Source organism: Mus caroli, unplaced genomic scaffold, assembly GCF_978045245.1.
Source record: "Mus caroli unplaced genomic scaffold, Mus_caroli_1 scaffold_1, whole genome shotgun sequence".
NCBI classification, from domain to species: domain Eukaryota; kingdom Metazoa; phylum Chordata; class Mammalia; order Rodentia; family Muridae; genus Mus; species Mus caroli.
In genome coordinates, this window is record NW_028227256.1 from 76,128,260 (window position 1) to 76,152,412 (window position 24,153).

General features: G+C 39.1%; 1 long non-coding RNA gene across 1 annotated transcript in view; it reads left to right on the forward strand.

Moving 5' to 3' along the window:
• LOC115029874 (uncharacterized) overlaps positions 1-7,503 on the forward strand; it is a 65,508-nt gene extending 58,005 nt beyond the window's left edge. Inside the window, exon 3 of the long non-coding RNA XR_003835463.2 lies at positions 7,348-7,503. This is a non-coding gene — a long non-coding RNA (uncharacterized LOC115029874). The remainder of the gene's footprint in view (positions 1-7,347) is intronic.
• The last annotated feature ends 16,650 nt before the right edge of the window (positions 7,504-24,153 follow it).

Consider the following 24,153-nt stretch of genomic DNA (forward strand, 5'->3'; position numbering starts at 1 on the left):
CCAAATGGGTAAGTAAATACAATCTATTACAAGCAGTGACCAGAGTCATCACATTTTCTCTAGAATCCTCATTAGACTCATAGCACTGATTTTGATTGTGCGTGATATTAGGTTCCAGCTCTTAAGCTTAACCCAATAGCTCAGAAAAGAGTTTTAGGACACCACTAAAAGACCAAGAATAGAAATTATGAACCTAGCAGGAAAGTAATTTCACTACAAAGAAATAGGGAATATTTTCAATAAAATGCTAGAGCAAAATTCCCCACATCTAGGGAAAGACATGATAATACAGGTAGCATAAGAGGCATAAAGAACACAAAATAAGCAAGACCAAAAAAAGAAACTCTTTTCTTCATATTATAGTTAAACACTAAAATTACAGAAAAAAAGGGTGCTGTGAGCTGTAAGAGAGAGGGGTAATTTACATATAATTCCATGCCAATCAGAATAAGGGCTGATTATTCATGAGGAAATTTAAAGTCCAGAATGGTTTGGAAAAGTGTATTAAAATTTTGAAAGCCCACCCTTACCAGCCCAGACTATTATACCCAACAAAACTACCTTTCACATCTGAAGGAGCAAAACAACAACAACAACAACAACAACAACAACAACAAATTATATAAAAGCATTTTAGTTAGGGTTTTACTACTGCAAACATGCACCGTGACCAAGGCAGCTCCTATAAGAACATTTCATTGGAGCTGGCTTACAGGTTCAGAGGTTCAGTCCATTACCATCAAGGTGGGAGCATGGCAGCATCCAGACAGGCATGGTGCAGGCAGAGCTGAGAGGTCTACACCTTCATCTGAAGACTGCTAGCAAAATACTGACTTCTAGGGATCTGGGACAAGGGTATTAAAAAAGCGTACACCCACAGTGACACACCTACTCCACACCTTCTAATAGTACCACTCCCTAGCCCAAGCATACACAACCCATCACAAAAAGGAAGCTAAAGGAATTTATGATTAGTAAGCAATATATACAGAAGCTACTTCAGGAATACCTCAGACTTAAAACAAACATATTTGATTTTTCAAAGGGCTAAATAAATGTCACTATGACACTTAAAGGCAGAATTGTAAAACCTCTTATATGAGAAAGTTTACATGAAATAATATATAAATATATAAAAATTTATATAATATTGGGCTTTCCTTAATGAAGTAGCATGTTCTCAAGAAATTTATTTTTATTTTTCAAGCACTGTATTTTTAATAAGATATTTTCCTTATTTACATTTCAAATCTTATCCCCTTTCCTCATTTCCCCTCAGAAAACTCACCTATCCCCCCCTCCCCATGCTCACTAACCCACCCACTGCCACTTCCCGGTTCTGGCATCCGCCTACACTGGGGCATAGAGCCTTCACAGGACCAAGGGCCACTGCTCTCATTGATGACCCACAAGGCCATCCTCTGCTGCATATGCAGCTAGAGCCATGGGTCCCTCCATGTGTACTCTTTGGTTGGTGGTTTAGTACCTGGGAGCTCTGGGGGTACTGGTTGGTTCATATTGTTGTTCCTTCTATGGAGCTGCAAGCCCCTTCAGTTCCTTGGGTATTTTCTTTAGCTCTTCCATTGGGGACCTTGTGCTCAGTCCAATGGATGTCTGTGAACCTACACTTCTGTATTTGTCAGGCACAGGCCGAACCTCTCAGGAAACAGCTATATCAGAGTCCTGTCAGCATTCACTTGTTGGCATCCATAATAGTGTCTGGGTTTGGTAACTCTATATGGGATGGATCCTCAGGTGAGACAGTCTTGGATGGCTGTTCCTTCAGTATCTGTTCCACACTTTGTCTCTGTATCTCCTGCCATGCATATTTGATCCCTCGTCTAAGAAGTACTGAAGTATACTTTGGTATTCCTTCTTGAGCATGTGGTCTGTGAATTGTATCTTGGGTATTCTGAACTTCTGGGCTAATATCCACTTATTAGTGAGTATGTGTGTTCTTTTGTGATTGGGATACCTCACTCAGGATGATATTTTCTAGTTCCATTCATTTGCCTAAGAATTTTATGAATTCATTGTGTTTAGTAGCTGTGTAGCACTCCATTGTATAAATGTATCACATTTTCTGTATCCAGTCCTCTGTTGAGGGACATCTGGGTTCTTTCCAGCTTCTATAAGTCTGATATGAACATAGTGGAGCAAGTGTCATAATTACATGTTGGAGCATCTTCTGGGTATATGCCCAGAAGTGGTATAGTTGGGTCCTCAGGAAGTACTATATGCAATTTTCTGAGGAACTGCCAAACTGATTTCCAGAGTGGTTGTACCAGCTTGCAATCCCACCTGCAGTGCTGGAGTGTTCCTTTTTCCACATCCTTGCCAGCATCTGCTGTCACCTGAGTTTTTGATCTTAGCCATTCTGACTGGTGTGAGGAGGAATCTCAGGTTGTTTTGATTTGCATTTTCCTGATAACTAAGGATGTTGAACATTTTTTTAGGTGCTTCTCAGCCATTTGGTATTCCTCAGTTTAGAATTCTTTGTTTAGTTCTGTACCCCATTTTAATAGGACCACCCCCCTCTGGAGTATACCTTATTGAGTTCTTTGTATATATTGGATACTAGCTCTCTATCAGATGTAGGATTGGTAAAGATTTTTTCCAATCTGTTGGTTGCTGTTTTGTCCTATTGACAGTGTCCGTTGACTTACAGAATCTTTGCAATTTTATGAGGTTCTATTTGTCAATTCTTGATCTTAGAGCATAACTCTAAGATCTGTTCTTAGAGTTATTGTTGTTCTGTTCAGGAAAATTTCTCATGTGCCCATGTGCTTGAGGCTCTTCCCCACTTTCTTTTCTATTAGTTTCAGTGTATCTGGTTTTATGTGGAGGTCCTTAATCTACTTGGACTTGAGCTTTGTGCAAGAAGATAAGAATGGATAGATTTTCATTCTTCTACATGCTAAATGCCAGTTGAACCTGAGTCATTTGATGAAAATGCTGTCCTTTTCCCACTAGATGGTTTTGATTCCTTTGTTAAAGATCAAGTGACCATAGGTGTGTGAGTTCATTTCTGGGACTTCAATTCTATTCCACTGATTTACTTGCCTGTCACTCTACCAATACTACGCAGTTTTTATTACAATTGTTCTGTAGTACAGCTTGAGTTCAGGGATGATGATTCCCCTAGAAGTTCTTTTATTGTTGAGAATAGTTTTCAATATCCTAGGTTTTTTGTTATTCCAGATGAATTTTAAAATTGCTCTTTCTTACCCTATGAAGAATTGATTTGGAATTTTGACTGGGCTTACATTGAATCTGTAGATTGCTTTCAGAGAGATAGCCATTTTTACTATATTAATGCTACCAATCCATGAGCATGGAAAATCTTTCCATCTTCTGAGATCTTCAATTTCTTTCTTCAGAGGCTTGAAGATCTTGCCATAGAGATCTTTCACTTGCATAGCTAGAGTCACACCAAGGTATTTTATATTATTTGTGCCTATTGTGAAAGGTGTTGCTTTCCTAATTTCTTTCTTATCCTGCTTATCCTTTGAGTAGAGGAAGGCCATTTATTTGTTTGTGTTAATTTTATATCCAATCACTTTACTGAAATTGTTTATCAGGTTTACGAGTTCTCTGGTGAAACTTTTTGGGCCACTTAATTATACTATCATATCATCTGAAAATAGTGATAATTTGACTTATTCCTTTACAATTTATATCCCTTTGACCTTCATTTGTTGTCTAATTGCTCTGGCTTTGACTTTGAGTACCAATTTGAATAGGTAGGGAGAGAGTGGACATTGTATAGTTCCTGATTTTAGTGGGAATTCTTCAAGTTTCTCTACAGTTAGTTTGATGTTGGCTGCTGGTTTGCTGTAGATTGCTTTTACTATGTTTAGGTATGAACCTTGAATTCCTGATCTTTCAAAGACTTTTATCATGAAGGGGTGTTGGATTTTGTCAAATGCTTCCTCAGCATCTAATGAGATGATCGTGTGTTTTTTTTCCTTTGAGTTTGTTTATATAGTGGATTAAGTTGATGGATTTCCGTATAATGACCATCCCTGCATACCTGGGATGAAGCCTACTTTATCATGATAAGTGATCATTTTGAGATGTTCTTGGATTCAGTTTGCAAGAATTTTATTGAGTAATTTTGCATCGATATTTATAAGGTAAATTGGTCTGAAGTTCTCTTTCTTTGTTGGGTCTTTGTGTGGTTTAGTTATCAGAGTAATTGTGGCTACTAAGAATGAATTGGTTAGTGTTCTTTCTGTTTCTATTTTGTGGAATTATTTGAAGAGTATTGGTATTAGGACTTCTTTGAAGGTCTGATAGAACTCTGAATTAAACCCATATGGTTGTGACCATATGGGTTTTTTTTGGTTGGGAGACTATAATAATTGCTTCCATTTCTTTAGGGGTTATGGAACGGTTTAGATCATTTATCTGATCCTAGTTTAACTTTGGTACCTGGTATCTGTCTAGAAAATTGTCCATTCACTCAGATTTTCCAGTTTTGTTGACTATTGGCTTTTGTAATAGGATTTGATGATTTTTTGAATTTCTTCAGTTTCCTTTCTTAGGTTTCCCTTTTCATTTCTGATTTTGTTGCTTTGGATACTGTCTCTGTACCCTCTGGTTAGCTTGGCTAAGGGTTTATCTATCTTGTTGATTTTCTAAATGTACCACGTCTTGGTTTGGTTGATTCTTTGTATAGTTCTTTTTGTTTCTACTTGGTTGATTTCAGCACTGAGTTTGATTATTTCCAGCCTCCTCTCCACTTGGGTCTATATGCTCCTTTTTCTTCTAGAGCTTTCAGTTGTGCTGTCAAGCTGCTAGTGCATGCTCTCTCCAGTTTCTTTTTGGAGACACTCAGAGCTATGAGTTTTCCTCTTAGCACTGCTTTAATTGTGTCCCATAATGGGTATGTTGTGGCTTCATTTCCATTAAATTCTAAAATGTCTTTAATATCTTTCTTTATTTCTTCCTTGAGCAAGTTATTATTGAGTAGAGTGTTGTTTCCACATTTATGTGGTCCTTCTATTATTTTTTGTTGTTATTGAATAGCAGCTTTATTCTGTGATGATCTGATAGGATGCATGGGATTATTTCAATCTTCTTTTATTTGTTGAGGCCTGTTTTGTGACCAATTATACTGTCAATTTTGGAGAAGGTACCATGAGATACTGAGAAGGTATATTCTTTTGTTTTAGGATGAAATGTTCTATAGATATCTGTTAAATCCATTTGGTTAATCACTGCTGTTAGTTTCACTGTGTCTCTGTTTAGTTTCTGTTTCCATGTTCTGTCCATTGATAAGAGTGGCATGTTGAAATCTCCCAGTATTATTATATGAGGTGTAATGTGTTCTTTTAGCTTTAGTAAAGTTTCTTTTATGAATTTGGGTTCACTTTCATTTGGAGCATAGATGTTCAAAATTGAGAGTTCATCTTGGTAGATTTTACCTTTGATGTGTGTCCCTCCACATCTTTTTTGATAACTTTAGGTTGAAAACCGATTTTATTTGATATTAGAATTGTTATTCCAGCTTGTTTTTTGGGACCATTTGCTTGGGAAATTATTTTCCAGCTCTTTACTCTGAGGTAGCGTCTGTCTTTGTCACTGTGGTGGGTTTCCTGTATGCCGCAAAATTTTGGGTCTTGTTTAAGTACCCAGTCCATTACTCTATGTCTATTTTATTGGGAACTAAGTCCATTAATATTAAGAGAAATTAAGGAAAAGTGATTGTTGCTTCCTGTTATTTTTACTGTTATAGTGGAATTATATTTATGTGACTATCTTTTTGGTTTGTTAAAAGAAGATCATTTTCTTGCTATTACTAGGGTGTAGTTTCCCTCCTTATGTTGGAGTTTTCCCTTTTTTTATCCTTTGAAGTGCAGGATTTGTGTAAAGATATTGTATAAATTTGTTTTTGTCAAGGAATACAGTGGTTTCTCCATCTATGGTAATTGAGAGTTTTGTTGGGTATAGTAGCCTGGGCTGGCATTTGTGTTCTCTTAGGGTCTGTATGACATCTGCCCAGGATATTCTGGTTTTCATAATCTCTGGTGAGAAGTCTGATGTAATTCTGATAGCTCTGCCTTTATATGCTACTTGACCGTTTACCTTACTGTTTTTAATATTCTTTCTTTGTTTTGTGTATTTTGTGTTTTGAGTATTATGTGACAGGAGGAATTTCTTTTCTGGTCTAATATATTTGGAGTTCTGTAGACTTCTTGTATGTTCATGGGCATCTCTTTCTGTTTTTAATATTCTTTCTTTGTTTTTTGTATTTTGTGTTTTGATTATTATGTGACAGGAGGAATTTCTTTTCTGGTCTAATATATTTGGAGTTCTGTAGGCTTCTTGTATGTTCATGAGCATCTCTTTCTTCTTTAGGTTAGGGAAGTTTTTTCATATAATTTTGTTGAAGATATTTACTGGCCCTTTAAGTTGGGAATTTTCACTCTCTTCTATACATATTATCCTTAGATTTGGTCTTGTCATTTTGTCCTGGATTTCCTGGATGTTTAGGAGCTTTTTGCATTTTGCATTTTGCATTTTCTTTGACTGTTGTGTCAATGTTTTCTATGGTATCTTCTGGACCTGAGGTTCTCTCTTTTGTCTCTTGTATTCTGTTGGTGATGCTTGTATCTATGACTCCAGATGTCTTTCCTCGGTTTTCTAGCTCTAGAGTTGTTTCATCTTGTGATTTCTTTATCATTTCTACTTTCATTTTAGATCCTGGATGGTTTTGTTCAATTCCTGCACCTGTTTTGTTGTGTTTTTCTGTAATTCTTTAAGAGATTTTTGTGTTTTCTTTTTAAGGGCTTCTACCTGTTTACCTGTGGTCTCCTGTATTTCTTTAAGGGAGTTATTCATGTCATTCTTAAAATCCTCTATCAGCATCATGAGATGTGATTTTAAATCCAAATCTGTTTTTCCAGTGTGTTGGGGTATCTAGACCTTGTTGTGGGAGAACTGGTTTCTGATGATGCCATGTAGCCTTGGTTTCTATTGGTAAGGTTCTTGTACTTGACTTTCACCATGTGGTCATACGTAGTCTTGTTGTTCTTGCTGTCTCTGGCTTGAGATTGTCTCTCCTGTGGCCCTGTAAGGCCTGTGTCAGCATTCCTGAGTGCCCAGCTCTCCCCTGGCAAGACCCTTACACAGAGGACTGCAGAACAGCCCCGGCTACTGGATGCAGTTGGTGTCTGGAAGGATCCTGACTCAGCTGCCCCATTGCTCCTGCACCCTGTGAGCTCCTAGCTGAGGCACTGTACTTTTAATGTTTTATATGGATGCATATAAACTCATATATTCTAAATTTTTCTTCTTGGAGACATGAATTAACTGAGATGCTACTTATTTATTTCATTGCAGTGACTGCATGAAGGCCAAGAACAGCCAGCATCGTTCTGAACAAAAAGAATCCTGCTGAAGATATCACCATTACTCAATTTACAGTCAGTACAGATTCATAGCAGTAAAACCAAGATGGCACTAGCACTGAGCAAAGTTGTAAGCTAATGGAATAGAATAAAGGATCTGTGTACAAGTCTATGCAATTACAGCCACCTCATTTTGTCATAGATTCCATAAACAAACAAACAAACAAACAAACAAACAAACAAACAACAGAGAAAAGATACTCTATTAAACAGAGGTTTGCTGGGGAAATTGGATGTCAACATGTAGATGAATGAAACAAGATTTTTATCTTCCAGCCCACACAAAACTCAACTCCAAATGGACCTAGGACTTCAATATAAAGATAAAACCAGAAGAGAAAAGGAAAAAAATAATCAAATATCTGTATCCTGGGCTAATTTGTGTAGGGCTTTTACCTCCACATGTAGTTAATTATTTTCTACAACTATAGAAAAGGCCATACGTGGATGTGCACTGTTTGTCTTTCAAGGATTTCTGAATCTGTGTTCCATTTAAAGCCCTTTCTGCTTTTTTAGCATCAAGGTGATGTTCTCCTGGATGTGAATGTTGTAGATGATGACTGTCTTGTTCTCTTGAAGGCATTGTTCCTTTCTGCTGAGAGATAAGACACACTGTGCACATTTTTGCAGGGAGCTGGTCAGAGGAGAAATAGAATGTTCTCAATATCCTGTTCCTCAAATAACTTGGTGATGTAAATGAGTGACTCAGAGGTAGACAGGAAAGGAGATAATATGTAATTTAAAGAATAGCCATGTAGATCCACCTCCAGGCTCCACTCTTCAATGGTCTCATTTTAAAACAGAAAGAGAGAGAGAGAGAGAGAGAGAGAGAGAGAGAGAGAGAGAGAGAGAGAGAGAGAGAGAGAGAGAGAGAGAGAGAGAGAGAAAGAGAGAGAGAGAGAGAGAGAGAGAGAGTTGCCATCACTAATTAATGTAGTTTATTTTCCCCTAGGGAAAATATGATGCTATTGACTTTTTTCATTTGTTTTGTCTTATTTATGGTTTCCCTTCATGTATCCGAGCCTCCCTTAAAGCAGTGCTGGTGACAGACTTTGCAAGAGTCACAGGGACCCCTGATTCCTGATATGTCATCTCTAATCTCTCCCTTTTGAGTGAAGCATGATCTTTTGACCTTCCTTTAGACAATCAAACATGATAGAGGTTGTGGTTGTCATTTTCACGGTTGTGACATGTTGCATGTGATGGAGGTTTTTGTTTTGTTCAGAAATTCTCTCCTTTCCTGTTTTTGATGGACCAGCTGCTTCATGGTGACTTATCCCGTAGCTAATCTTATCCTGAAAGAATCTGACGCTCTGAATACAACTGCTTGCAGAGAACTAAGTCCAACCACCACCTCCTCAGTGACCATGGAAGTGGATCTCCCTTGGTCTTCAGATGAGACCTAAGCCTGTCTTGTCCTTTCTATGAAGTCCAATGAGACAAGGGGGATTTTTCTGGTTAGTTTTATAGATGCAATTTTACTTATAGTTTTGGTGACTGTATATGGTGTTAGGAATTGATCTCCAGGTCTCTCTAGGCAAATGGTTTATTATTGAGCTATATCGAAGCCCCTAGTGTTTATCTTTAAATGCCTACTTGCCACAGCATAGAATCACTTGGAAAGAGAACATGCATGCATGAGGGATTGCTTAGTTTGGGTTGGGGCACAGCATGATTGAGGGGAGTTTTCTTGCTTATTAACTGAGACAGTATAGAAAACCCAAACCAAGTGTGGGCAGCACCATTTCATGGCCTGGGTCCCAACTGTATGAGAAAACAAAGCTAGCTAAGAGTGGATAACAATGAAGCCTGGGTGATTTCATCTCTCTCTCTCTCTCTCTCTCTCTCTCTCTCTCTCTCTCTCTCTGTTATAGACTATCACTGTGGCATTACTAGTTGCATGAGTTCCTTCCTTCACTTCCCTGAAATGATGAAGTGTGCCATAGTTGGCTTCAGCTGTCAACTTGACAAATCTAGAAACAACTTGAGAATTGCCTAAATCAGATTGGCCTGTGATCATCTACCTATGGGACATTTTCTTAATTCCTAGTTGATATGTATGGCCTAGTATACTGATGACTCTTCGGTAGTTGGGCCTGGGCTATATCACATAGAGCTGAACTAGCCAGGAAAAGCAAGGCAGCCAGCAGCCTCTCAGTGGTCTCTGCTTCAAGTTTCTGCACTGAGCTCTTCTTGCCTTGCATTCCCCAAATGATGGTCTGTGATCATCCTGCAAGATGCAATCAACCCTACCCTCTCTTCCCCAGTTGTTGTTTTTCATGGTGCTGTCACAGCAACAGAAAGCAAACCAGAACAGACTGTGACATAGAATTATAACCCAAACAAATCCTCTTTGTTGCTTTTTGTCAGGATATTTAATCGTAACAATAGACAAGGAACAAGGACAGAGGCCATGTAGGAGAGAGAGAGAAAAACAAATGAAAAATACAGAACAAAGTAACCATCATTTGATGTCAACATGTACCTAGTCAGCTGAAGCCAGAGTTGAAAAACAGATGCAACAGCAGGCCCAGAAGCTCACAGAACTATGCAGAGGCTCATTCATGCCCATCCTTTAATGTGCCACTTCAACCTCCTGGGAAGATCTCTTAAATCGGCCAGGCAATCAGGAGGTAGAATAATTGATTGAGCTTGATGTCATGCTTTGTGAGCGTCCCTTCTGGTGGGTTCTGGGGGGACTTTAGGAAAGCAATTACAAAGAGAGGTCATCCATTGACTGTCTGAGCTTCCTTTCTTCTCAGTCAGTGCTCTGAGAAGTGTGGGGAAGCCTCAGCCAAGAACTACTCATTACACAGTGGGCTCTGCCTGCTCATTGGACAGCTCAGCAGTTTTCACACTTTATGGTGCAGCCTGGTCCTTCTTTCTGTGACTAGGGCTTTTAAGGGATCAGCTAGAAGTAGTTGATCTGCCTTTGAAGGGACAAGACCTTTCTTTGGCCATGGCTCCCTTAGACATGAAATATGCGGCACCCCCTTTTCTCTTATACCTTCTCTTTAGTAATTATTCTCTTCTCTTCCTTTTGTCCTATTTTACTCTATCCTATGCATATTTACTGAGCATCTCTGTACTACATACCAGGCTCTGTTCTAGGCAGCTAGGCATCTGAGAACAAATCAAGATAAGGCCAAACATTATAAAAAATGAACCCTGACTTTACAAAACTTACTTTTTAATTAAATATCTTGACAGTCAACACAATCAATCCCTTAGACATGAAATATGCGGCACCCCCTTTTCTCTTATACCTTCTCTTTAGTAATTATTCTCTTCTCTTCCTTTTGTCCTATTTTACTCTATCCTATGCATATTTACTGAGCATCTCTGTACTACATACCAGGCTCTGTTCTAGGCAGCTAGGCATCTGAGAACAAATCAAGATAAGGCCAAACATTATAAAAAATGAACCCTGACTTTACAAAACTTACTTTTTAATTAAATATCTTGACAGTCAACACAATCAATGACTTTAACAAATAGAAAAGCAAGAGCTATAGAAAATGCAGGGTTTGGGGTCCTATGTAGTATTCAGATACACCTCTCTGCAAAGAAGGCAAAGAACAAACAGTTAATAAAGGGGAGAATGTTATGGATGTGCTTTTCTGGATGTGACATTTTTGAGGTCACCAAACACAGTGTGTTCAGTGTGTTTGAGAAACAGAAAAAAAGACCTCATGCTAGGAACACAGAGAGATGATAAGTGACAAAGTTGGAGAGAGGAGAGAGGAGACAGAAGATCTTGCAGGTGATTTGGGTTTTGTTAGGACAGAACTAGTCAGGAAGGGGGACTAGACACTGACTCATGTTCTTAAAGGATGGCTCACAGCAGGAAGTACCCATCAATACTGAATGCCCCTTGTGATGTGTAGTTTGTTTCTGAGTCTGAAGCCTGATGTGCTGTCTCAGAGAGTGAGGCTGCAGGCAGATGAGTCTGTCCTCTGTCACTGTTAAAGTTTTATTCTCTTGATGGCAGACATCCTCAGGCCCTGGCAACATTTGAAATGCTAAAGGTGGTTGCTTCTCAGTACACTCTACACCACCTTCACTGCTGGGCTTTGAAGGTAAAATGGTCCCAAGGAAGCTCATCTACTTTATACCTGGTCCCTGGGTGCCAGTGCTGTTTTGGAAGGTTATGGCTCCTGTTGGAAGAATAGCCTTGTTGGAGGAAGTGAGTCTTTGAGAGTGGATCTTGAGAGTTCATAGTTCACCCCACTGTCTGCCCTTTACCCGCTTCCTGACTGCACGTGGAATATAAGTTGCCACTTGGCTATGCTGATGTGAATTTCCTTCCATCACTGACTATGTCCTTTCCTGAACCATAAACCTAGAAAAAACCCTTGCTCCTGAAAGATGCATCTTGTCAAGTATTTGGTCACAGCAGCTAGAATATAACTGATGGGCTCACCTTGTTTGTGTATAGACTTTATTTGCCTTTCTATTGTCCCCTCAACCCCAGCTCCAACAGAGCCCCCATAGCTCTTTCACTCCCCCAAATCCTTTATGCTAGAATCCCCTGGCCCCAGAAAAGCACATCCCATGGCTCAGGTCCCATCTTCAAACATCTGATGTCATAAGCCAGAATGATGTCACATCCATATGACATCACATATGTCAGCCACTCTTCTCAGGCTGCATTCCTACATGTCCAAATCCAACTGTATTACAGACCTCTGCTTTCTCCATCTTTCTCCACTGTGTCCTGGTTATGGTGCTACCCATTGCAGATAAGACATGAGAAAAAAAAAACCAGATGCATAGTCATGCCAATCAAAGTCTTATGGACTATATTAATTATCTTTGTCTGAGTGATAAATGGCATTTTACACACAGCATTTTAACAAAAATTAGTATTTCAGAGTTTTGTTTCTCAGTTTTCCTATCTAAGACCTTGTGAAGGAATTGCATACCCATGAATTACACAGCAGCTCTAACTGTGTTGAATTAAAAAAACTGCCATATTCAGGGATCCATCCCATAATCAGCTTCCAAACGCTGACACCATTGCATACACTAGCAAGATTTTGCTGAAAGGACCCAGATATAGCTGTCTCTTGCTGTCTCTTGTCTCTGTCTCTTGTCAATGCCGGGGCCTAGCAAACACAGAAGTGGATGCTCACAGTCAGCTATTGGATGGATCACAGGGCCCCCAATGGAGGAGCTAGAGAAAGTACCCAAGGAGCTAAAGGAATCTGCAACCCTATAGGTGGAACAACATTATGAACTAACCAGTACCCCAGAGCTCTTGACTCTAGCTTCATATGTATCAAAAGATGGCCTAGTAGGCCATCACTGGAAAGAGAGACCCATTGGACTTGCAAACTTTATATGCCCCAGTACAGGGCAATGCCAGGGCCAAAATGTGGGAGTTGGTGGGTAAGGGAGTGGGGGGGGGTGTATTGGGGACTTTTTGGATAGCATTGGAAATGTAAATGAGGAAAATACCTAATAAAAAATTAATTAAAAAATTGTTATATTTGACAAGAAAATGGGATTAATTCTCTTTTTCTGTCCATTGGTAAGGATAAATATATTTTGAAATGCATTTTCTCAGAAAGAATTATTAATTGACATTTCTTTTAAATTTTATTTTAATTATTTTTAATGGTTTCATATATGTGTATAATACATTCTCTAATTTTTCCAGTCTCCTTTATCTCCCTCTAATGTTTAGTATACTCATTAGACAAGTTCATGTCTTTTTTAAACCTTGAATTTTTATTATTGATTTAGCATAGACACAAAAAATTGGAATAATAAAAACATTGGGTCCATCCGATGTAAAATATAAAACTCTAAATCTGTTGGACTGAAAGCAATGCAGAGGCTGGTCCACAGCCATTGGTTTTGTTTTATTTGATTGTTGAGGTTGTAGGGTCAGTGACCAAGAGCTTCTAAAACTGAATACATAAGCTCTTAAGGATCTTCAACTGTCAGTTCATAGGCTGGCATCTTTCATCTGTCCCTGAAGTTTTCCTTTAATAACCAATGGCTTCTGAGAGAAGCATTTACTATGTAATCAATTCTATTCTTAACAGTTGGACTTATAGGAAAAGGATGGTGAGCAAAGTAACTTGTTTTTAGGTGAATTGTAATAAGTTTGGATGAAACAAAGTCACTAGAATATTTTTATCTTCCAAGATGAGATAGTAAGTGACAAACTATAAATGTTGTATTTGGAATGGCACACTGAGAAGACAACAGTTACATACACTTCCCATCCCAACTTTACTGAAGTATCAATCATTTCAAAGAAATTGGGGCTTCCAGTACTATTTAGTATGAAGGTACATCTCTAGTCACATTCTATCTTATCTCTCTGGAAGGTAGAATAATGACCCCTAGAGATATTCAAATCCTAACCATGGAAACTGAAAGGTATTAGTGTATGTGTCAAAGGGAGTTTCTAGGTACAACTGAGTTTTAACTCCTTTCAATGGAGAGATTCCTTCGAATTGCCCAGTTCTACATAGTTACTTGTAAGTCTTTAAACTCAGAAAGCTTTTCTGGTTGAAATCAGAGATTTCTTGAAGACAGAAGTGAGTGAAGAGCCAATGAACAGCCCTTAATTCTCTTTCCTGTTGTGGTGATAAAATACTTAGACAAAAGCAACTTGAGGTAGAAAAGGTTTACTCTCGCTCACAGTTCAAAGGTGGCATCATCAGGATAGGGAAGTCAAGGCAGCAGGGTCTGAAGCAGTTGGGTCTACTGCTTCCACAACCAGGAAGCAGAGGGTAATGAATGCTGCTCAGTGCATTACTGCCATTAACACTATCTTGTATGCTAGTCAGAGGATGGAATCACCCATATAGTGTGCAAGCACAGTGCGTGCGTGTGTGTGTGTCTGTCTAACTCAATTAATGCAAACAAGATAACCCCTTACCAACATTCTCAGAGCCTAATCTAACCTAGACAGTCTCTAACAAGTATATCTAGTGAATTTAGGTCCTAAGAAGACAATATTGGCCATGGTATCTTCTAAGCTGGAAGAGACCTCTGGAGAATACATAAAGCATAACAGGCAAGAGTCTGTAGACATCTTGATCCTGGCCTGGTGAGGCTATGGTTGTACTTCTGATTTTCAGAACAGAAAGGCAATACACTGACTACTTTGAAGCTACTAAGTTTATAGTTAGGAGTTACAGCAGCAACAGAAAATGAATGAAACCTTTAATGAGAAGCAGTGTCTAAGTGGTGTCTAGCATAACCCTATAAACCACAGTGTGTTGTGCATAAATTATTTCATGAATTTTGAGAAGTATGGATCACATGTCTGTTTCAACAAAACAGAAATACTTCCAATTTGAGATTTGTGACATTGTTTGATCTGAGCACAAGCCAGACAAGTATAGAAAATGAAATCTATGTTTTCCCCTGGTTTATTTCTTGACTTAGTTGCATCTGAATTTTGTTTGGATGAATGAAAACATGTCTACACTTACATAAGACATATTCCTGTTGCCAGGTAAATTGTATTGTCATTTCGTGGTCTGGGTAATCCTTTCACTGGGGGACGATGGGGGTCAGCAAGACATGGGACAGTTTGGCTGAGCTGTTTAAATACTGTGTTGCACTCCCTGGTGAGTCATTCTCAGCCGGACTATTAAAGAAAAGAAGTAAAAATTATAACGGGGACTCTTTCTACAAGGAGTGAGTCCAGCTCTGATGAGCAGACCTGCAATACAGCCAGCATGTCCGTAGGGGAAGAGTCCACTGCCGATAAAAGCAAGCAGGGTTGTTCCTGCTGAGAAAATTGCAGTATAGAGAACCAAGCCAAGATTCACCGGTTATTTCTCAGTGGCCACAGAACATTGGAAGAAAAGGATAATGTGTTATTACCTCAATGAGAGCCTCTTAGGGGTTCTTGCCAATTTTCCTTTCAATTTTTTCTCCTTCAAAAATGACAGGTAATAGGCCACAGTTTCATAAAATTAGACCAAGGCAATCAGGAGCTCTTGGTGGTCCTCTCCCTTCCTTAATGTTTTTCTCATTTCTTATTTTTTTAATATTACATTTATTCATGTGTGTGTTGTATGTGTATGTGCATGGTAGCGGTGGTGATGGTGTGTGTGTGTGTGTGTGTGTGTGTATGTGTGTGTGTGTGTGTGTGTACACGAATGCACAAGTCAAACCATGTATGGGGGCAGGTTGTAGATTTGTTTGTTTACTTCTACCATGCAGGCCCTTGGAACTGAATTCAGGTCATTAAGATTTTAATAGAAAGAGCTCTTACCTATTGATCCATCTCACTGGCTCATTTTTTCTAACTTAATATAATTTGTCATTTGGCTATTAGTAAGGGAGTATATATCCACAGTGGGTATGGACAGAAGAGATATCTGAAATTACTGACTTAAATAAAAGCAATAGCATGGATTATCAGAGGAGTGTTTTCCTGCTGTTTTTAATGGCCATATGGCAATATTTATTTTATGCACTCACACATTAGTCCATGTTATGTTTAGTGTATTAGTATATTTGTTATTGCTATACTGAAATACAAGACTTGAGTCTTTCATAAGGAAAGTATGTTTAGCTAATAATTGGAAGATGAGATTCTGAACATGAAGGCTCTGGTAAGGTCCCTTGACACATTATCTCATATAGATAGCACCATGACTAGAGTGCCCTGGGGACAGAGATGTGAGGGCGAGGCAGAAATAAAAGTGAGATTTAAGTTTGGCATCCCAAGAAAATTATGCTAACACTTCAGTGGGCAGTGATCTAAGGACCTCTTGCTATGCTCCATCTCTTAAAGTTTTTGCCACCTCTTAACACTTGAACCCGGAAGACACAGTCATTCAGAATAGAAACCATGATAGTGTCACTAAAAAAAATTAGAAAGTGTACCTCAATAGACGTACATATAAGTTGCTTCTCTGGGTTTCATCCCTAAGGTAAACAGGCTATAAAACATACTTCTTATGAGTGTGTTATTTTGGTTGTTTGTTTTTTAAGTTTAGTTTAGTTTAATTTTTTTTTTTTTTGTCAAGACAATCTCACTGTGTAGCTCTGGCTGTCCTGTAGAACTCACAGAGATCTACCTGCCTCTGCCTCCTGAATGCTGGAGTTAGAGGCATGTACTTATTGTTGTAAAGCCAAAGTGATGATTAGTTGAAATGTCAGCATGTCACAATCTGTAATCACCTGTGAAGAAAGTTGCAATGAAAGATTGTCGAAATCAGGTTAGGTTGATATGTCTATGGAAGATTGCTGTAATATGTGAAGATGCAGCTTAAAGTGGGCAATACCATTTCCTGAATCTGGGTCTTGGCTTGGGTAAGGATGGAGAAAGGGACCTGGGTGCATTGTCTCTCTGCTCTTGCCTGTGAGTGTGATGTGACTGGCAGCTTCAAGACCCACAGTGATAGGCTATAACCTGGAACTGTGAGATAGAATAAACCCTTCTTCCTTAACTGACCTTTGTCAGAGTAGTTTATCACCGCAATAGCTAAGAATCTGGTACAGCCACCTTTGCCAACCAAGGTAGCAAATGCCTCTAGTCCTAACACTTTGAAAGTGAAAGCAAGAGCATTTATGAGTTCATGGCCAGTCTGTCATGCATAGTGAGGACTTAATTCATAAACCCATAATGATAGGGGCAGAGCATGCCCAGAATACACCCACCTTGATACCAAGAAGCATGGGCAAGGCCAAAAATACCTAGAGGTCCAGGAACCACTAAGATGAGCAAGTAAGTGGTGGGGAAATGGGAGAGAAGGAGAAGCAGAATAGTGTGTGCACAATGAAGAGAGGCAGAACAGGAATCATGAGGGTACTGTGTTGCCATCTGAGACCATGTTTAGGTCCTGGCCCACACTGCTGCTAAGGACCATGTGTGGGTCCATGACCCTGCAGCAGTGGGGTTCTGTGTCAATGTTCATGACCCATGTTACTACTAAAGACCAAGAGGAAGCTCGTGGTCTGGGCTGCCACCTGGGACCATTTTGATGTTCCAGGGCTGTTTGGAGCTGGTCCTGTACCTGACTGTGCTTTCTGGTATAGAGGCTGGAGAGCTGGACCCAAGGGCATAAGCATGGGAGAGCTGGCTCTGCCTACCACCTTAGCAAGGTAGGAGAGGTGTCCTTGCCTTTTGCTGGGGCAGTGCTAACAAACTGGCCCCAATGGTATGAGTGTGAGAAAGCTGGTGGGCTGATCAAGTCAACTACCACCCAGGCCCAGCTCCAGGTCTTTGAGCTGTCCCATCCCCAACATCTACTTCATCTATGAACTGATGGAGTGTGTGAAGGGGCCTGTCCTGCAGACACAAACATCTAGGATCTCTACGACTCAGAAAAACAACAGGATATCTTAAAGGAGTCCAGGTGAGTATCCAGGATTGATAGAGTAGCAGAAGCCAGAGGCCTCAAACCAGACTCTTTGCAATAAACATTTGTAAGTAAAGAGTTTGCATAAAAGGGTATACTGTGGGACACACCATGACACACTGCTGCTTCCACAGCATGAATTTTAAATTTTTTAATTTTATTTTTTGTGTTTTTTTGGTAGGGAGGTTGAAAGGTAAGATGATAGATATGGAGAGACTAGGAGATGAGTGGGATTGGGGTGCGTGATGTGAAATTCACAAAGAATAAAGAAAAAGTTTTTTAAAAACATAGTGATAATTCTAGTTATGATGTAATTTTCGTATCTGTTGTACTGTAGGCAAAAAACCTTACTTCTTATCAAATCAACACATTCCATAAACTTTAGATATTTATAATTGAAATATGGCTATGGGGTACTCATAAGACCTTCAAATAAAGAGCATAGATGGACATTCACCCCTTATTCCTCCATCTGCAATAGAAGGTGGGAGCAGAGTAGTGTATTTATCACAGGTGTGATGCCAATAAAGGTGAAGTTAAGTATGGTGTTCATCTCAATAACATTTCACTACTCTCTCACATACTCTGTTTCTCATACCAAACTCATTAGCGGCATCTTTGACTTCTTTTTCTGATATTCCATAGCTACTCAGTCAACCAATACTATTGGATATTCCCTCAAAGAAGATACTGAACCCACCATGTATCACTGTCTTATCCAGTGTCCCCTTTCAGAAGGTCTCCAGTTTCCATTTTCCTCATGTCATTCACATGGAAGCCCAAAAGACTCTTAAAATGTGAGCTATGCCATGCCATGCTTCTTTGAATATCTGCAGCAGATTCCCATTTTTGTCTTTATAGTCTTATACTTTATGTCCTTTTTCTTGTACTTATCACTACTTAACAATATATACACTCATATATACACATCTATGTATCTATCACTTTCTATCTACCATCTATCTATCTATCTATCTATCTATCTATCTATCTATCTATCTATCATCTATTTTATCAATCTATCATCTATCTCTTTACCTATTTATCATCTATTGTCTATCTTTCTTTTCTTCTTCCTTCCTTCCTTCCTTTCTCTCTTTCTTTCTTTCTTTCTTTCTTTCTTTCTTTCTTTCTTTCTTTCTTTCTTTCTTTCTTTCTTCCTTTCTTTCTTTCTTTCTTATCTGATAGAATGTTAGGTTTCTCAAGAATAAGAAATCCATCTATTTTGTAAGGTTAATCTGCTTTAATATAAGAGGAACTGGAAAATAAAGTATATTCAAGACATTGTATTTCTATACCATTTCCCAGGACGGTGCAAAGCACTGAAGCCGCACCAGGGTGGAGCCACAAAGATCAGGAAGCCTTGGTCTGGAAAATCTCCACATCCTTCTAACCTAACATTTATTTTTGAGAATCTGTGAAGTACACCTTGCTTAGCTGATGTGATTAAATTGGATCAAACCATGTAAAAAGCTGCCGAGTCTTAGGCAATTATTGTACTGCAAGGGATTTACTTTATTGATCCAGATTTATTACATTGAAAATGGAAGAGCTGGGCTTTTGTCAATCATATAAAATGGCAAAGTGAAGTCCAAACCGGAGCTCGAGATTGCTTCAAGTACAAGAGAAAGTCATCTACAGCAAAAATGAAATAATTTTAAAGTGACTTTTGTTTTTGTGAGCTGTCAGAAGTCTGTTTAAAAAAAAAACAATTTTCCCTAGCTATGAAAGAATAGTAATTTTATTCTCAACAAATATGCACTTACAATGAAATGCAATGTCTTGCGTATAGCTACTTACAAATGTGTTTATTAACGTGGACTAATGTTATATAAGCCTAATATTAAAAAAAACTTGTTTTAAACTTAAAAAGCACATTTGTGTTGCTTTTTGGGTATTATCGAACACCTGTTAGTCTGTATATACTTTCTGAATTTTAGTAATATTGTAAAATCTAAAGCCTTTTCACCTCACCCCAATCCTTTGGGTAGTCATGATGTATTGTTTGGCTTGAGAATGCTTTAGGATAGGTACAGGTACAGGTACAGGCACAGGCACAGGCACAAGCACAGGCATAGATATATGAATAGATATATAGATGATATATAGATATATGTGTATGTGTGTATTTACATATGTGCATATACATATATACATATATTATATAAATATATATCATGGTTGAAGAGAAATTATCACCTGAGTGAAAATAAATTTTGCTAACCGGTTCAAGACTGCACAATGATGTGCTACTGTGGTCACCAGCTCTGCGCTGGTCCACAAGGTCTGAAAACAACAGCTGGCAGTATGTTTCGTTCTCATTATATGTGACTAAAGGGATAAAACACTGGAAATGCAGAAAAATGTAAGAAAGAGATTTAGAGACAACCCGTTACCTACATATTTCAACACCACACCTCTATGTTTACTTTTTAAACTAAATGCATCTTTTTATGAGGCCTAAAAGCAGACACAGACTGGAGATTTTCACTGATTACACTGTATAGCAGCGACTCTCAACTTTCCTAATGCTGAGACCCTTTAATACAGTTTCTTATGGTGTGGTGATCCCAAAGCATAAAATTATTTCATTGCTCCTTCATAACTGTAATCTTGCTACTGTTATGACTTGTATTATAAATATCTGACATGCAGGATATCTGGTATGGTGACCCACAGGTTGAGAACCGCTGCTGTAAACAGTTTATTAAGATTTTTTTTGAATTCTGTATTTAATCACTGCATGTATTCCCATCTACGAATGGCATGATTACTTGTTTAAGCTAATGCATTTTGAGGAACCTTTTAGGTTGATTTGCATTATTATCATTGTAACAAACACTATAATCATTGGGCATTGTGTATTTGAATCTGTTTCCATATTTTTGCTTGTTTCCAAGGGATACATCTATCCAAGGATAGCCAGGTTTATCAGAATAAATCAGAAAATTAATCTTTGAGCCTTACCATAAAAACTTTAAAAAATATATCAAAAGAAAAAAACAAAACAAAACCAAAACAGGAATGTGACATGTGAGAGGCTCCCCATTCTCAGTGGGGATGACCTTAGCCAAAGTACCCAACAGTGGGGAGCAGGAACTTGAAAAGAGCACTTCCAGTAGATAGACAGGAACCCCAGTGGAGGGATGGGGTCACCAACCTACCTTCAAAGTTTTTGACTGAGAATTGTTCCTGTCTAAAAGAAATATAGGGCCATAAATGGAGCAGAGATTGAAGGAAAGGCCACCCTAGTGACCACCCTAACTTGGGATTAGCTCATGGGCTGGCACCAAACCCTGACACTATTACTGATGGCATGTTGTGCTTGCAGACAGGAGCCTAGCATGGCTGTCCTCTGAGAAACTCTACCTGCAGCTGACTGAGATAGATGCAGATACTCACAGCCAATCATTGTACTGAGGTCAGGGATCCCTATGGAAGAGTTATAGGAAGAACTGAGAGAGCTGAAAGGATGGCAACTCCATGGAAGACCAACAATATCAACTAACCTAAACCCCTGGGAGCTCCCAGAGATGGAGCCACCAACCAAAGAGCATGCATGGGCTGGTTCGTGGCCCCCAGCATATATGTTATCAGAAGGCTGCCTTGTCTGGCTTCAGTAGGAAAGGATGCACCTAATCCTGTAGAGACTGCATGCCCCATGGAAGGGGGATGCAGGATAGGGGATGAGTTGTGGGTGGGTGTGTGGGTGGATGAGGGGGTGGACAGGGGGATGGGAAGCACCCTCCAGGGGTAAAGGGGTAAGGGGGATTGTGAAGAACTCTTAGAGGGGGGATGGGAAAGGGAGAAGCAACATTTGGAATATAAATAAATGAAACAATAAAAAACCTGACATTTTATATTTATAAAAATATATAAACATAAATAATTTATATTTACATAAAATGCCTGATATTATTGGCAAACAATAAAAAATACATCAGGGTGAAACTGGGAAATATTGGAAATTGCCTTTAACTGCTGACTGCAACAACTACTTTTTTTTTTTTTTAAGAAAAAAGAGATGCTTGTTATTTAGAGATTACCTTTAAGAGGTTTTATTGTATTTATCAGTACATGTGTTTTAGACATGTTAGGATAAAATTTACTCATAAATCATTGATCTCATTGAATTTTTAGCAAGTAAAATATTGTCACATAAGATATGTAAATAAGAATATTATGGCGTCATCCACAGTCTAAACTAAAAAAAAAGAAAAAAAAAAAGAAAGAAAAATGAAAAGAAGAAGAAGAGGAAGAAACTAGGACTGCATAACAATGTGATTAACTAAACGCATGGGAAGTTCTGTGCTTCTGAGGTTGCAGAAAGAGAACTTTCAGACAGAAGGGAATCTCAGAGTCAGGAAGTAATAGGGTGTGAGTTCAGACTTGCTGAAAGTCAAGTATCAAGGACAGATGGTAAAGGAATCAGGACCAAGGGAACTGGTGACTGTCAATTTCCATGCAGGCTGCACTGTATCCTGAAACAGACAAGGTGCCATGAAAGGAGCATCAGTATCTGTGTATTACTCTTGGCCTTTATTTGTCAAAAACAAAAACAGAAACAAAAAAACTGGGCAAATTGAGGTTGGTTCTGCACTGGAATAACAGAACAGAAACTACAGGAAGAGAACCCAGGCCACAGGTTTGAACCAAGAAACTGAGTTCAGTGGTCAAGAGAAGAAGGAAGATAGGGTCAAGAATTGAAAGGGCATGGGTCAGATCTCCCAATGATGGAATCAAATGACAGAGGATTTGATGGATGAAGCGCTGCATGGAAAGAAAAGTGACAGAGAGGTAGCAGCAGGATCATGGTAAAGACCTGAGAAGCAGAGAGGAAGGAGCGGTTGCTATGGAGAGCTCTAGGCTACATGTAGCACAGTTATGAGGAGGTGTCAATCACTGTGAAATGTGGTCCCTGCATAATAACTGATGCTCCCTTGGCAATGCCTTGCTTCCAGTAGGAAGGAACTGGTAGTAATAAATGTCTACTAGCTCATTGACTGGGACCAGAGCAGGGGAAACCCAGCCTTGGTGCAAAGCCACCGGTGGATCCAGTGGGGTATCCATATGTTGACATTTAGTCTGTTGCTAGGTATTGTAATGCTAAATTCTGTATCCCAAGGTCTAATTGCCTCAAGACGAATGAATTCTCACAGATGCCAGGTTTGTTGTGCAAACCTTGCTTCTTAAAACAATTGGTTGAAGAAAGATGCCAGCGTGTAGCTGGGCAGAGGATGGGTAGGCAAGATTTGGGTTCCTGGGTTTGGGGTCTAAGGCAGAAACAATGAGATGAGGAGGAGGAAGAAGGTTCTATGGGATAGATGGATCCTGACTCCATGGCCATCAGGGCCAACCTGTTGGAGTAGGAGTGGACCAGGAGGAACATGGCAAGTAATATCTCAGGATCACTGGCTCAAAAGTAGACACAATAGCATTGAGGGTTGCTATCTCCCTACTCTAATGCTTTAAGGCTTACTATAAACATAAAGGTTTTGTGTCTTTTATTTTGGGAACTCAATGATCTAAGGTAGGGTAGAATCCTACAAATAATATTTATTACAACATCCATATAGGTAGATCATTCTAGGGCATCTTGAACAATATACAGGTTTCACATCTCCATGACTCCAAGGCATTTAGCTGCTGTCTGGCCCAGGTAAGGAATGTCTGGCACATGGAAAGTGCAGAGTAAAGTCAATCTTAAATATAAGCCTGGGCTTCAAAGTAACGTGAGGACAATTTTTTTACTTGCTTGGGAAGAAAACACAGTGCTATTGAAAGGACAAAAAACTGACTATGCTCTTTATCAGTTTCTAACCATGTCTGAAGAGACAACTCAGCTCTCCGACTCACAATTGTTTTTGAACTAGACAGGGGACATTAAGAATACACAGCCCCGTATTGATGTTTTGAAGATCATTTGAGATTTCAGACATATTCTATCACACTGCATATGGTCTTGGTAGCTGGCAGAAAGCCTCTTGCTTCAGAGTGGAAACATCCTAAGAACATAGCTGTAATCTTTTCTTCTTTCTAGCCCTCCCACTGCAGGAAGACTCCCTAAGCCCACAGAGAAGCCATGCATTTGTCCTTTATGGTGCACATTTTATTTTAGGCTTCAGATAATTAATAGATGAACCTTCATAAAATGTAAAGTATAGATGAGCCCCTGGGAAGTGCTTGTGTTGCACAAGCTTGCCAGAGGCAATGGGAATGGCACAGTCTGCAGCCATTATGTTTCTTGGTTATGGAATTCTGTGTGCAGCTACACTGTTTGAATGAAAGTAGGAGCCTGTTATTTTTCAGTGGTAATACCGGCAATGAAGTCACTATGAACACAGGTTTTACTTTTTGTACTACTGAGATTAGAGATAGCATGGTGTGGTCCAAAC